Here is a 17,232-nt window from a genome sequence, read left to right on the forward strand (position 1 = left end):
TAATTAAAGTGTTCAAGACAAATGATATGGAACAAGTTATTAGAAGTGTGTCAAGCATCTAATTAGTAAAAGAAATATATTATTTTTCTGGATACAGTTATATTCTTATATTGGGCAGCATTTTGTAAACCATATTTTGCTGTGATTTATTTTTTCCATTCAAAGAAGTTTTCAGTTTTATATTTCTAATTTTGTATTTTTTCTTAAACAAGGTCTTCAAAGTTGTGTAAATATTGGGTTTCTCAAAGCCTAGTCCTTCCTCTGATTTATGGTAATATTTAAAATGACGGATTAGCTTATTTAAAATAAGCTAATTTAAAACTATGATTAAAAACTATTATTAAAAGCTATTTAAAAACTTCCAAAGTTTTCCTTCCTATGTCCGTTTTGAAAAGTTCTACTTTGCCAAGAAACTGTTCATTTTATCTAAATATTTTTTGACTCAAACATGTTTGTAATAATGTTATTGTTTTAATTTTTGTAGGATATTTCATGATGAAAACAACCAACTTTTGCACTGTGGATCTATCCTATAAATAAAATTATTATTATAGCCTATAAATATCCTATAAAAATTTGTTTTCTACTTCAATTTCTGCTCTTAACTCTTTCCTTCTCTTTACTTTCTTTGACTTAATTTTCTGATTTTACATCTTGAAATGGATGCTTAGATTATAGATCTTCAGTGTTTCTTTTTTACTGATGTATGTTTTTGAGGTAATAGAAAGGTTAACCATGGGATTTGAGAAACAAGGAGTCTAACATAAGAGAGGCAAAGGGATCCCAGCATCATAGTCAAGGCTGATTCCAAAATGAGAGTTGTTGGTGGCCCCATACAACCATCCCTCCAGACTAGAGCAGGTCAGAGGGCTCTGCTAGAGCCTTGGGTTTGAAGTGCTCAACTGTTTGAATATGTTGAGAGGAGATTTGCACAACTTGAGGGGAGCAGATTTTAGGATTGAATTAGTGATAGGGTTGGACACAACTGAGCGACTTCACTTTCACTCTCCACTTTCATGCATTGGAGAAGGAAATGGCAACCCACTCCAGTGTTCTTGCCTGGAGAATCCCAGGGACGGGGGAGCCTGGTGGGCTGCCGTCTGTGGGGTCACACAGAGTCGGACACGACTGAAGCGACTTAGCAGCAGCAGCAGCAGTGATAGGGACACCGAATGCCTGGAGAAGAGCAAGGCGCCCCACTCCAGGATTCTCGCCTGGAGAATCACGGACAGAGGAGCCTGATGGGCTACAGTCCGTGGGGTCGCAAAAGTCGGACATGACTGAAGCGACAGCATGCACGCGTGCACACAGAATACCAAACAAAAAAATAAATGCATAATTATTCATGAAATGAGGTGGTGAGTTGCACAAGAAATAAAAAATGCTCATGGTCTAGCCCTGTAGTCAGAATAAGACACATACTGAATGCCGATCTAATAAAAATTGCTATATAATGATATTCAGTACATGGGGAAAGGGCAAGGATTAGTTGTGGGAAGGATTAGTGGGCGAAATGAACAAGAGCCAACCCTTATATTTCATAGGGGGAGTGAGTCCATAAATAAGAGCCAATATGAAAATTTAAGGAGAAAGAATGTCAGCATTTATTAGATGAAATGGTGGTAAATCTCCAAACAATCAGCTAAAAAACATTGAAAATTTTTGTTTTTGGATAGCAAAAAAAAAAAATGCGATGATGTTGATTACCTTCAAGGAATTGCTCTATTTTTTCATGGCTTGTGGGGGAAAAAAAATAGGCAAAAAGTTGACTCTATGTGTGTGAGTGTGTATGTATAAAATTTATAGAAATAAAAACTAAATTAAAAAATAAAAATGTTTTCCAAAGTTTTATATTGTTTATATAATACAAAATTAAAGTATTTTGGATAGGGAACTTGCTCTGTTTAATTGATTTCAAATTTAATTTCTTTGAATGTTCAGGAGAAGGGGAGAGTTGACAGAAATTATAACGCTTGAAGCAACTGAAAGTAAATAACATTCTTAAATATAAGGATAAAGCAGTTATTAGGTATGTTTTCTCACAGGAATTATGGCTCCTTTCTCTAGCCCTCATCCATTTTGTCCAAGGATCAACTTACAAAAGGAACCTTTCTTCCTGTCTTATTAGTGGTCTATACCCTAAATGTATTGCTCATTCTCATTCATTCATTTAATAAATATTTATTAAATACCTATCATACTTGTCACCATGGTAAACAGTAAGGATATCTTGTTTAGCAAGATGGGTGTGGTCCTGTCCTCATAAAGTCTGATAAAAACACATTAAACTAGCAATGTGATCTCATCACCTTGCTTTATGAATGCTGTTTCTCTGCCGGTAGAGACTTTTCATTCCTTCCATAATCCAAGTCCTACACTTCACACAAGGCCTAACTTGAGCTTTAGCTGACATGTCCAAACCAACCTTTCCAAAAGACTTGCGAATTCTCTTCTCTGTTTATGTGTGTGTTTATGTCTGTAAAATGTTATTTCCTCAGTGTTTTCATAGGGGTAGTGTGAGTCAGTTGTGTCCGACTCTTTGAGACCCCATGGACTTTAGACCGCCAGGCTCCTCTGTCCATGGAATTCTCCAGGCAAGAATACTGGAGTGGATTGCCATTCCCTTTTCCAGGGGATCTTCCTGACCCAGGGATGGAACCGGGGTCTCCCACATTGCAGGCAGATTCTTCACTGTCTGAGCCACCAGGGAAGTCTTTTTTTTTTTTTTTAGGACACACTAAATTAAGTATGTGTAGATGCATGACTGAATGAGTTAATTACTAGCTGACTGTTTAGAGAATATTGTAGATGGGCACATCATAATATAAGTCACAGCTTTCCTTATTATTTCCCACTGCAGACAATCTTCATAGAGTGTGAATTTTCCTCATGTACAAAATTGTGGCTACCATCTATCTGACATCTTCATTATAGTCGCCATTTTTGGAGAAGACGGTAATGCTCCTCTACGTAGGTTTTGTCTGACTGATCTAAGAATTAAATTGACGTAAGACGGGTTAACAGGAGAAAATAAAACTTAATTCTGCACATATGGGAGCCCAAAGTATATGAGAGATTCAGAGATAGAACGTTAAAATGAGCTGTTTATGCCATCCTGAGAATGGGACAGGGCCTGGGGGCTTCCAAGGACAGAGGAGTCACTCATAGGATGACAGGAAGAGATGTTTGGTAACAAGTTGTGTGCTCAGCCTCACAGCCCTGGGTCGGGAAGATCCCCCAGAGTAGGAAATGGCAGCCCACTCCAGTGTTCCTGCCTGGGAAGTCCCACGGTCAGAGGAGCCTGGCGGGCTGCATCCCTGGGGTCGCAAAGAGTGGGACCCAACTGAGTGACCGAGCACGCACAGATGGCCTTACAGATACAGCCATCTAGGTAAAATTTAGATCCAAGAGCAACTTCTTTACTGGGAAAAATAACCAATTTAAATTCCTCTAGGTAGGTCAGGGAGGAGCAATAGTTTTTCATAAAGCTGCAGGGTATCAGTTGCCTTTAGCTCAAAATAATCCTCATGTAAAAGTGACAAAACTTTTCTGGGAAGGATCATTCTGAACCCCTACACTACGAAGACTTTTTTTCAGTTCTGACCATGATAATTACAGCAAATATTTACAGAGTATTTGCTATGTGCCAGACATTGTTCTTTAATAAATTAGCTACTTTAATCCTCAAAGAGATCCTGTGAGATATGTTATTGTTCACCCCATTTTATGAAGGACAAAACTGAAGCTTAGAGAGATTAAAGAACTTGCCTACTGTCACAGAACAAACAAACTTGCCTACTGTGCCACATGCAAAGCCAAGCAGTCTGGCTCCAGTGTCTGCTCTGTGAGCCTCTGGGTGATACTTCTGATCAAAGAAATGCTCAATAATGGTATGAAATTATGAAAACTAGCCAGTTTAATAAATTTATACTGTACCAAGTATTCACTGACTTTTCCATGGCTTTTAATTAATATTCTTTCTTATTTTATGAACTTGGTGTTTTGACTTCAAAATAAGAAACACTAATAAAAATAATGAGAAGGGGGAAAAAAAGACCAAATTTTAAATTTGAATAGAAGGATTTATCTCATAGTATCCCAGGTGGCTCAATGATAAAGAATTTGCCTGCCAATGCAGGAGATGCAGGTCCAATCCCTGATTCAGGAAGACTGGAGGAAATGGCAACCCACTCCAGTATCCTTGCCTGGAAAATTCCACAGACAGAGGAGCCCGCCAGGCTGCAGACCACAGGGTCGCAAAGGGTCGGGACAGAACTGAGCGACTGAGCACATTAGAGAAAGGCAGTATTCATAAAACTAGTCGCAGAGAGCTGGACAAAACTGAGAGACTGAGAGTATTCATAAAACTAAAACTTTTAAGATGAAAGATCAAGAGAAAAATACTTTGCTATGACTATTCACTGATGCCATACATTGTATCTTTGCTGTTTCCATTTTTCTTGCAAAAGGGCACCAAAAAATGCCCTTTCCCTAGGAGTACAGGTATGAACAGCTGATTTCAGAAGTCATAAGACTAAGTGTTGCTTCTCAAAAATTTAAGGGCATTTCCTTTTGCACTGTGATTAATTAATTGCCATCCATATTTAAGAATACTCAAAATCTGAAATGAGAAAGGACAAACAAGATTAGATTAACTCTAAACCACAGGCTGAAAATAAAACTCCTTAAAATTAAAATTATTTGAGGAAATAAAATTACAACAATTACTTTCCTAAGTTTCCTAGGTGTATCAACAAAAGATAATGGGGTTTGAAGACTCTCAAGCTAAAGACTCAAAAGGAATTTTTTTGTTGTTTTTTTTACCATTTCCCAAATCAAGTTACAAAACTAATGCAGTTTTGCATTTTTGGGGGGAAATGTAAAAGCAACAACAACAAAAAATTTTTTTTTAATTTAATTGCTAATTACAACCATCGTCTCCACTGGTTCTCATCCTAGCCTTCCTCCCACAGGAGCAGCAGACAATGGCTCCTTCAGGGAGAAAAGGATTTGTGGCATTCGGTAATGTGTAGCATTTTCCTCCACCCATTCTATCCCCCCATCACTTTTTCTGCAGAAGGACAGAAGGTAGAGAATGCAGAAGTTGGGTGCTGACTGCCATTACAAAGATACTGAGGCAGGAAAATGTCTGGCTCCTCGTTATGAAGTTTCCCTTGTGCGCATGCGCGTTAAGTCGCTTCAGTGGCGTCCGACTCTTTGCGATCCTATGGATGGTAGCCCGCCAGGCTCCTTTGTCCATGGGATTCTCCAGGCAAGAACACTGGAGTGGGTTTCCATGCCCTCCTCCAGGGGATCTTCCCGACCCAGGGACCACCTGCATCCCTTGTGTCTGCTCTTTGGCAGGCGGGGTCTTTACCAAAGGCTGGTCTTTCCCAGCCTGCCTGGGAAGCTCCGAAGAGTTTTCCTTGCACGGGTGGAAAAAAAGCTTCTTGTGAATTATTAGTTGAGTCCTTTCAGCAAACTACTTAATACCACTGGATCTTTGTTTCCTTGTATATTAAGAAGAAGGTAAAAACACTTTCCCTATCTACCTAATCTTCTTGTAAAGCACAAACCATTTATCTATTTGCATAAATGCATGTGTATATGTTATATATTTGGTTTCCCTGGTGGCTCAGTTGGTAAAGAGTCTTGCCTGCAATACAGGAGACCTGTGTTTGATCCCTGGGTTGGGAAGATCCCCTAGAGAAAGGCATGGCAACCCACTCCAGTATTCTTGCCTGGAGAATCCCCATGGACAGAAGAGCCTGGCGGGCTACAGTCCATGGAGTAGGCAACGGGTCAGACATGACTAAGCGACTAAGCACACAGCATATTTTATATATTTAAATAAATAAATGTGCATATGTTATATATTTTCATATATTTATATGCCACATATTTAATATATTAACATGCTTTGTAAAAGAAAGCATTATACAAATTTTGCTAACTATAACAATAAAGCAGTGTGTAAGTTATATATTATTATGTGAAGAGAGTGGTAAGATCTGTAAGTTTTTCACTATGTGCCATTACGTGATGTTTATAGACGTTGCTTAGATCTTCTTTGTCCTCATTTACATAAAAGAATAATAATGATAGCTACCAGTTAACAAGCTACTGGCAATGCAGAGCATTTTACATGCATCATCTAAGGACCACAGATACTCTTAGAGATAAATACTTCAAGGCCAGGGACCAGGGCAAGGCAAAAAAGCACTCACTTCAGATACAAAATTTAAAGGAACACCAAAAAGCTCAATGATCGGGATAAATGATAATTCACTGTAATATTTCAAAAAATCAAAAGTAACACAATAAGTCAACGCAATAATATCAACATTCAAAATGAAGATGAGACAGCTATCGTGTATAACCCTGAGCAAATTAACCCCTTTGTGCCTCCATTTATTCATCTAAAAGAGGAAAATAATAATAATAATAATACCTACTTCCTAGGGCTGTGGTGAGGATTAAATGAGTTCATGACTGTAGAATGATTACAACAGTGGCTGGCGCATTTGAAATGCTTGAAGCACGTTAGTTAAAATCATCTAAGGTTATCACGGTTTAAATGGCTCGCCCAGTGGTGTGAAGGAGGGGTCACTTTCCGGATGTGGTACTCCGGGCTGTAGCCTTCTCGTGAGGATGCTAGGAAACCAGATGCGCTTAAAGCACAGTGAGCAGGTGTATGTGTGCACGTCACTGGTAGACGAGTGGGCTGCACAATGAGAGGTTTCAAAATCTCTCAGAATTCTACCTAAAATTAATATGTGGATTGAGAAGAGCTTAACTAGACAGACAGTGTTTAGCAAAGGAGCACAAAGAAACCAAGAAATACTCCACCTTCTGACTGTGGGGTTGCGACAACAGGGTCGGTCTGCACGTCACTAAAGAGGTTAAAGCAAATCATATGACCAGTCCTTTTTCAGATTAGAGAGCAGTCTATCTTTGTGCAGAGATATATCAATAGTTAGGATGACAGATGAATGGATAGAGATATGGTACATACATACCACGGAGATTACTCAGAGACACTGGAACAGTATTGGGTCATTTGTAGAGACATAGAGAGGCCTAGAGTCTGTCACACAGAGTGAAAGTGAAAGTCGCTCAGTCTTGTCCAACTCTTTGAGACCCTGAACCATATTGTCCATGGAATTCTCCAGGCTGGAATACCGGAGTGGGTAGCTGTTCCCTTCTCCAGGGGATCTTCCAAACCCAGGGATCAAACACAGGTCTCCCGCGTGGCAGGCAGATTCCCTACCAGCTAAGCCACAAGCGAAGCCCATAAGTCAGAAAGAGAAAAATACTGTATATTAACACATGTAAGGAGAATCTAGGAAAACGGTGCAGGGGAACCTATTTGCAGGGCAGGAATGTAGATGCAGAAGCAGAGAACAGACTTGTGGACGTAGAGGGCAGGAGGGGAGGGTGCGGGGTGAGTCGGGAGGCTGGGACTGACGCATGTTCACTGCCACGTGTGAGCCGACAGCTGGTGGGAGCCTGCTTAGCCTGGCGCTCTGTGACAACCTAGATGGGGGCCGGGGTCAGGGGGAGAGGGACAAAGGCGGGGATATGGATACATACGGCTGCTCCGCCTCGTTGTGCAGCAGAAACTCAATGCTGCAAAGCAACTACTCCTCAATAGAAAGAAGAAAAATAATCCGGATTCAGTACATGCCTTCCACCTTATTGCATTTGCTCATCTGAGTTTAGCTATAGATGGATTTTATTACAATGAAAATATCTGGAGCTACTTGTTAACAGGATGGATCAGAAACAAGATGCATGGGCAGATACAACCGTATCCACAACATCCAGTTCATGTTGTGCGTTCACGGCACAGAAAAATAGCACTCCATTATTTAAAGGGCTTTTGGTTTTAATTATGTTTCTTAAATGCAGGAGACCTGGGTTCAATCCCTGGGTCGGGAAGATTCCCTGGAGAAGGAAATGGCAACCCACTCCAGTATTCTTGCCTGGAGAATCCCATGGATGGAGGAGCCTGGTGGGCTAAAGTCCATGGGGTCGCAAAGAGTCAGACGCGACTGAGCGACTTCACTTTCACTTTCAGCAAACTGAGCCAGGGGTTATTAGTACAGATTTCAAGTTGCTCACCGTCATGCTTCCTAAGAATAAAGCTTAGTTGTTTAAACTTTTGTCACTCGGGACTGTCTCTCCTGACCACATCTGTGTTACTGCTTTGATATGTCATCCTTCATCCAGGTTTTGGAAGACAGTTTAATTTCCCTTGAGAATGAACAGGGGCAAATTTGAAGATTAACTTGTATGCTGTCTCTTTTGAATGTTTCTTCACTGAATTCTAGAGTGCTTTGAAATACAAAGCCCGGGGCTTCTAGTCTTAAGTGTAATCCTATTTAGGGAAACATGATCCAGACACTCATGCGTAAGTATGACAAAACCGGCAGGGATTGATTTATATGATACTTGAGAGGAGAGCCTTTTACAAAAATACTGGTCTGCATGATGCTTCGTCACAACCTGCATATATTTCACAACTTCACAACATATTTACAAGCCCCTGGTTCAACAAATTGAGAACATGCCTTTACCACCCTTTTATCTGGGATCTGACATTAACAAACCCTGCAAGTCCCCGTTTCTGTACCCTGATTCTTTACCTGCAAGTGAAGGTAATGATGGCATCCTTCTAACAAACTTGTTGTGAGGATTAAATAAGATAAAACATACAAGGTGCTTAGAAGGGGGCATGACACTAGTAATTGATCAAAAATGTTACTTCTTCCAGTATCAGATTTATCTTAGGACAAGGCTTATAACAGATGAACATAATTACAAAATCTTTAATAGTGAGTGTGGATATTCACCTTCCTGGATTCTCATCTCATTGGGCTTTCTAAGACACTATTGTTGTTGTTGAGTTGCTCAGTCGTGTCTGACACTTTGCAACCCCATAGACAGCAGCCCACAGGCTCCTCTGTCCATGGGATTCTCTAGGCAAGAACACTGGAGTGGGTTGCCATTTCCTTCTCCAAAGACACTATTATATTACTAGAAAATAACAAACATTCTTCCTTCTTTTCTCTTTTTCCAACCGTTTCCATGTTCCTAATTATCTGTAAAAGGGCATCAGGATGGGGAATATAATCAAGTTTCTGAAAATATGCATTACAAGTGAAATTATTCTGTGATTATTGTTTGATATGTGTTTATTGACCATTTTCTTTTTCTCACCCTAAAAAGTGGGATGAAATTGAAGTACCATTCTCTATTTTCACCGGGATAGCCAAAGCTTTATTTCCTATTTTTTGCCCCGTTAGCTCTCAAACGAAATCTTCCTCAGAGCTGACCTGTGAGCCTGGTGACGCAGCCACAGCATGAGTGTGCTTTCCCCCCCCACACGGTAAAGTGAAGTGGAGGCCGTTCAGTCATGTCCAACTCTGCAACCCGCATGGACTATACCGTCCATGAATTCTCCAGGCCAGAATACTGGAGTGGGTAGCCATTTCCTTCTCCAGGGCATTTCCCAGGGATCGAACCCAGGTCTCTCTCATTGCAGGCGGATTCTTTACCAGCTGAGCCACCAGGTAACACAGTGAAGTGTAACATTAAACTGGCCACTATGTGCAGAGGATGTAAGATAAATATTGAATCTGAAGAGCAAAAACATATCTAGTGTACATTCATGATTACAGCCATAGTAGCTTAAAAAAATAAATTTCAGCCCAAAGAGTTTCCTAACCAAGTAGAGAAACTTGTGATAAGGCACAAGGACACAATGATTTTGATTAACAGTTACGTAATGAAAGGCAAACACACAAAATGGTGTTTTTCAAGAGAACCTGATAGTGGTTTCCAAAAGCAATTAACAGTCAATGATGTGTATTATTTAACAGAATCAATGTCATATCTTCTGTCAACCAACTAGGTAGCATACAGGTTCCAACCATGTTTGAACTGGAAAAAAATGCAAAGAGGATGACAAAAACTTGAGTGAACCTTTTAAAAATGCCATTAGTCTTTCTTTTTCTTGCAGAATTATATGTCATTTAAATGGATACTTAAAGAGCTTTGTTGTACAGCTGATTGTTGAAAGCTTTGAAATTGAGTAATTTGCCATTTCTTAGTGCTCTCTAAGCAAATACAGGTATACAGGGAGATCAAACCAGTCCATCCTAAAGGAAATCAATCCTGAGTAGTCATTGGAAGGACTGATGCTGAAGCTGAAGCTCCAGTACTTTGGCCACCTGATGCAAAGAGCTGACTCATTTAAAAAGACCCTCATGCTGGGAAAGATGGAAAGCAGGAGGAGAAGGGGATGACAGAGGATGAGATGGTTGGATGGCATCACTGATGGACATGAGTTTGAGCAAGCTCCGGGAGAGGGTGAAGGATAGGGAAGCCTGGCATGCTGCAGTCCATGAGATCACAAGGAGTCTGACATAACTGAGTGACTGAACAACAAATGTATTTTTTCTGAGTTTTCACAGCAGCTAGAAGCACCAGAAAGTGTATTTCCAACCAGAAGATAGAGAGAGACAGAGAGAGAGAGAGACAAAGGGAGAGACAGAGACAAATACGTGTATGTTATAAAGAAAATGGATGCAGAAGATGGTGATGTTAATTTTAATTTTGTTAGCTGAAAGCATTCCCAAATATAAACGTATTTAAAAAATAAAGTAAAAAAGTGTCTGCCTTCAAATTATTTAACATAGTTAAGTCACAAACACACAGAAATTATATTGGCAGTAAATTTAAAGTTCTCAACATTTTCTTTGTTAATTTCTGTATGGTAAGGTTTCCTAGGCGGTACAGTGGTAAAGAATTTGCCTAACAATGCAGGAGAGGCAGAAGACACAGTTTCCATCCCTGAGTCAGGAAGATCCCCCGCAGAAAGAAATGTCAACCCACTCCAGTATTCTTGCCTGGGAAATCCCATGGACAGAGGAACCTGGCTGGCTACAGTCCAGGGGTCTCAAAGCATTGGACACGACTTAGCGCGCACGCTCACACACACACTCGTTTATTTTAAAATACAAGTATATTTCACTTTCCTGGATCCAGGTAACACTAAATTGATCTAGAAACATGAAAGGTGAAAGGCTAACCAAGAGAGCTCAGAGAGAAGGAGGGATAAAGTATGGTGTTTGGCATGGTGGGCATTCTCCGTGGGAGACTGAATGGCAGACTCGGGGCTCTGACTTTCCGTGTCTGAGTCAGTGGGCCTTGCTCTATTTCTTGGACCGTGAGGACGCGCTTAACCCTGTGCTTCAGGTTCGGTTTCCAGACTCAGATGAGAACTTGGAAAATAAGTCTGATCAGCACGAATGCCCTCCAACTGCCAGCCAAAGAGACCACTGCGCACACCCTACTGAGGTCTGACCAAGGGCCTTTCTGTTCTTCTGTGACATGTACCAATACTTGTGTCTAGTAGAGATTACATAAAATCCTGGTGATTTTGCCTCCTGAATGTTCCCATCCACTTTTTCTCCTTCTCCACCACCATTTCTCTATTCCAGAGTAGTCTGTCCTCTCACATCCCTGGGAAGAGCCTCCTAACTGATCCACCGCCTCCACTCTGCACACCTCCGCCCCCACCCGTTTCTTTACCTGCAGCTAGTCTTGACATTCCAGAATGCACACCTCACCTTATTCAGGTAAGACTCTGCACTGCGCCCCGGCCACCCCCACTACCACCTCCAACCTACGTTTTCCCCGTGATCTTAGGGTAAATTACACTCGTCAGCAACATGGCTGGCAGGTAGATCTGAGTCATCCCGACCTCTCCAGCCCCGTCTGGAAGCCCCTTTCTTCTTGCTTTCTTTGTCCCATCCTCAAAAGCGTCTTTCCCTTGCACTTGCCAGGTTCCCTCTCACCACAGGCCCTTTGCACGTGCTGCTCCCTTAACCCGAAAGACACCTTGTCCTCCCCGTTCTCCCGCCTCAGCGTCACACCTCACAGTACGGTTTCCTCAGAGGAGCCTTCCTGGGCCTCCTGAGCCCAGCCGCTCACAACATCAAGAGCATAGATAATAGTAAAATGTTGCAAAATAATTAAGAATGGATGAGTTGATAGCATTTATTGCCTTTGTTTTTAATATAACATTTAATTTCAGGTTTATGTAATTTAATTTTGAATAATGACTGCTTATCAGAAAATTTCTGGAAATTTAACAATTGATTCTCAGAAACCAGTATAAGAATGCTTCGGAACACCACTGAAGAGTCACCAAAAGGAGTGAGTGTCACAAAAAATGCTCTGAACTGAAACGCTTGGCAGGCCCTTACAGAGCATTGCAGATCTTCTCTCCCTCAAATCCAAGTGGTGCTTTTGAAGTCAATCAATTTGTGGGGGGTGGGAGAGCTAAATGTCAGAGAATATTTGGTTTAAGATAAGTTTTTTGGAAAACGTTCATAATGTTGAAGTAATAATAGCAGGGTCATTAAAAGCATGGGTCTGGAATCAGATAGCCTTATAGTTGATATCCAACCCTGTTATTTCATGACTTGTCCAACTGAGCAGGAATTTATGTCATTCTGAAAATAGCTTTATGTCTATACACGAGGATAATAATGTCTACCTTCCCAGTTTTCTATAAAAAAGAATTGACACAATATTGCCTTTCCCAACGTGTATACCATAAGACACTGGTTTTGTGAAATGTTGATAGGTACTAATCTGAGAAAATTCTGGTTTAAAATTAAGAAATTTGAAATTTAAAATAAAAATTTTAAATTTAAAATCTGAAAAAAAGGATATAAATGAACTTATTTACAAAACAGAAATAGACTTACAGACATAGAAAACAAACTCATGGTCCCCAAAGGGGATGGTGGGAGGGATGAATCAGGAGTTTGGAATGGACATACAGACACTGCTATATATAAAATAGATAGCCAACAAGGAGCTTCTGTATAGTGCAGGGAACTATATTCAGTATCTTGAAATAACCTATAACGGAAAGGAATCTGAAAAAATCTATCTATCTGAATCACCTCGCTGTACCCCTGAAGCTAACAGAATAGTGTAAATTACCCATGCGTGCATGTGCGTACTCCGTCGTGCCCTGCTCGCTGCGACCCAGGGACTGTAGCCCGCCAGGCTCCTCTGTCCACTGAATTTTCCAGGCAGGAACACTGGAGTGGGCTGCCATTTCCTTCTTCAGGGGATTTTCCACGCCCAGGGACTAAACCCGTGTCTCTTGCCTCTCCTGTACTGGCAGGCAGACTTTTCACCGCTGTGCAACCTGGGAACTCCAATTTTATAAAATAGCTTAAAAAACTGAAAAACCATAGAAAAAATTAAGTTAAGAAATATTATAATAAAGAGTAGTTAGGAAAAGTATATAATACGGAACATTTTGAAATGTGCTTGTCTAATGATCTCTATCTGTACTGTTTTGAGGATCTATTTATTGTATTCTGAGGAACACATGTATAAATATGTACACAGAGATCAGCAGGGGGCTGGTCAATGACTATGGGCCTGATAAAGAAGAACAGTAACATTTTTACTGAAATCATTAAAAAGTAATACTCTGATACATGATGAAATATTTAGCAAAGATATGGTGGTTGGTCCAATGGAAAAATGAATTCCTGCACAGTCGGATGGGCCAAAAGCCATTAAAGAAAGGAACTCCATCCATGAACACTTCAGGGACTTTGGTAGATTCAGGTGGAATAAAAACCAAAGTGAACGGAAAGAGCATTGAAAAGCTGGGATTATTAGTCAACCAGAAAAACACTGAAAGCAGAAGCCACAGCTGAAAGAAAAGTAAGGAAAACCTAAGAAGTCTCCTCTCAAATGATACATAGAGAAGAAGGAGGGCCCTGATGTGAAATCACCATATAGAAGCTTTCTGTCTTCCTGGGGTTTCCCGGCCAAATTATTAGGAGAGGTGAGTGAACAAATTAATAGCTACCTGAGACTAAAAGAGTCTGGATCAGGCTAGGAAAAGACAGAGTCCTAAGAAGTCTTAGGTAGCAAAATAGGTTCTAGCATAAGGTAAGGGGACTGGGCAGAAAAGAGAAAAGTAGGCTTGTGGGAGGGAGGGAAATGTGCTTGAAGGGAGCTGGTTTGGTATAAAGAATTGATTTGCCCCTAGTGAATTAACAGACTGATAAATGAAAGAATGCAATTGCAACACACACAGAGAAAGACCATGCCTCTGTGAAAAGTGATCAAAAGAAAGGTGCTTTGTGAAGAGGCGCTGGTTTTGACCTCTAAGTGGGAGCATCACCTCGGCGTTCAGGAGGACAGAGGGACCACAATCTCAGTCCACAGTTTTGACTTTGCGTATGGAGACAAATCAGAAAAGTTGTAGCTTTCTCAGAACCAGGGAGAAGCCTGGGGATGATACTGTCTGGACTAGCAAAATTCAGACTGCTGTGTTAACCCTGCCAGGAGAGTCTGAGCCCTATCTTAGAGACATTGTCTCAGAGCAAAACTTATAAAAAGGGGAACTGATGATCTATAAAGGTGAACTGGGCATGTATATTATGTGCTAATGACCAGCTTTGGAGAAGTCAGGGTGCAAACGGGTATGGGACAACCCTTGAGTCTAGCTTCCAACACCCGGAATTGACCTTGAAACCTACCAACAGATTCCTTTCTACCAGAGTTACAGAGAAGAAGCCGTCTGTTTGAGAATATTACACCCTTCACCTGGATTCAAGAAACTGTATGATAAACAATCTGGTTTCTTAACAAACGCTCAAGAAAAAGAAAGCAAAGACAACAAAATAGTGCCTTTTCGGAAGAAGGTATCACAGTTAGTTAGCAGTTCTGAGTAATGATGATGATAACCTAAGAGTCAAGATTAATTCTTCTCATCCTTCTAAGATAGGCTTTTGATCTGCAATTCAGGATTTGTTTCTGACCTTGTAGCTTAAATTGTGCTGTAGGATGTTGTGATGATAGATAATCTTTCCAAATAAGGGTCCAGTGAGCACTGACCTTTACGGCGTGCACGGCACCTGCACTGCAAAGCCCAGATGAAAATGCATTGAAAGAAAGGCCAGGTAGTCAGTTGTGCTTATTTCACTTGATCAAGGGCATAATTGGTGATATCTCTTCAATTCAAAATCTTTTGACCCTTAAGAGATCACAACACAGGGCCCTTCAAAGGTAAAAATTACCCCATTACATACTCTGAGATTTTAGGTGCAGCTTTCGCAAAGCATCCCTATTACACTGTCTTTCTTTTGCCAAGGACACCCTCTTGCCCCTGGCATTCGGCTCTGACCCAGTCTGACAGAAGCAGGGCAGGCTGAAAATAGCAGCAACAAAGCCAGGCCGGGCTCCCCTGCTGCTCTAAGGATGCTTTCACATTTTCCCTCTCCCTTTCTTTCTTTTCCTCTCTCCCTCCCTCCCCCTTCCTTCCTTTCTATGCAGTAGTGATGCTTTACTAGAAGTCTAAAAAGTGAACTTTTGACAGGAAGCACAGCTCTAAGAGATATGCTATGTATGTCATAATACTGCCGACCCCACTCTGCTCCTCATAGCATAAAAAAGTATACACACATACACACACACATCACACACAAATACATATGCTTGAAAGGAACTAAAGAGCCTCTTGATGAAGGTGAAAGTGGAGATGGAAAAGCTCAAAAGACTAAGATCGTGGCATCTGGTCCCATCACTTCATAGCAAATAGATGGGAAAGCAATGGAAACAGTGACAGGCTTTATTTTCTTGGGCTCCAAAATCACTGCAGATGGTGACTGCAGCCATGAAATTAAAAGACGCTTACTCCTTGGAAGGAAAGTTATGACCAACCTAGATAGCATATTAAAAAGCAGAGACATCACTTTGCCAACAAAGTTCCACATAGTGAAAGCTATGGTTTTTCCAGTAGTCATGTATGGATGTGAGAATTGGACAGTAAAAAAGGCTGAACACCAAAGAATTGATGCCTTCAAACTGTGGTGTTGGAGAAGACTGTTGAGAGTCTTTTAGACTACAAGGAGATCCAACCAGTCCATCCTAAAAGAAATCAACTCTGGATATTCATTGGAAGGACTGAGGCTGAAGCTGAAACTCCAATACTTTGGCCACCTGATGCAAAGAGTGAACTCATTGGAAAAGACCCTGATGCTGGGAAAGATTGAAGGCAGGAGGAGAAGGGGACGACAGAGGATGAGATGGTTGGATGGCATCATCGACTCAATCGACATGGGTTTGGGTAAACTCTGGGAGTTGGTAATGGACAGGGAGGCCTGGCGTGCTGCAGTCCTTGGGGTTGCAAAGAGTCAGACATGCCAGAGCAACTGAACAACAGCAGTTATTAATAGTATTATTAAAATATTGCTTTATCCACACAGTTATTCATTAAATTAATAATGCTTGTTCTCTCATTTTATCTACAGCGTGGATCACTTTCGTAATTGTTGAGTAAAAGTAGTGAGAGGATAATCCTAAAGTTAATGGAGCTCCCGACAAAATCTGCAATATGGGAGTGGTAGATTCCATAACATACCTAAAATGCAATCTCATTATCACCATCTATTTCTGTCCGGAAAATCTGAATTTAAACTAAAGCCTTTTAAAATTTCAGTTAAATTCCATATTCACAGACACCTGTACACAGAACACACCCAAAAATGATTCAAGAAATCAATTATATATATAATTCTATGTGGTGAGACTGTTTCAGATAGTGCCATACATAGTGCTAAGATAGATAAAATATCAGTTAATTGTGTATCCACAAATTGTGTAATCCAACATTTTATCTTCTGAAATCAGGTTGCCACATTTGTAGGAAGATCTGTAATTTTTAGAAAGATAATGTTTCTCATTTCCTTCATAAAATACCAAACTATAGTTAAGACAAACTTAAATAATTTTTTAAGATATAATAAGGTATCAATATGATGTTTAGCCTGAAAATCTTTTCATAGCCTTGTCTGGATTGATAAAGCATGTTTGCATTGGGTCTTTTGTGTGTTTGTTTTGAAGTGTGCCTTACCTTTTTCTGGGCAAGTTTTTAATGGCCAAGCAAAAATAGTAGCATAATTACCATTGTCTACCTAATAATAATGGCATCTTTTAAATACGCACCACTTTTCCAAAACAGAGTAAATTATGTAGATATTAGCCCACTAAATCCTCACAACTAAAGTATAAATTAGAACAAGTTTGAACCAAATCCCAACTTAAGAAACATGGAAATTGAAACAAAAAAAACCAAGAGACGTGCACAAGGCATTTTAGGAAATCAACCGCAGGACTCTGTCT

The sequence above is a fragment of the Cervus elaphus genome, chromosome 21 (assembly GCF_910594005.1).
Source record: "Cervus elaphus chromosome 21, mCerEla1.1, whole genome shotgun sequence".
Lineage (NCBI taxonomy): Eukaryota > Metazoa > Chordata > Mammalia > Artiodactyla > Cervidae > Cervus > Cervus elaphus.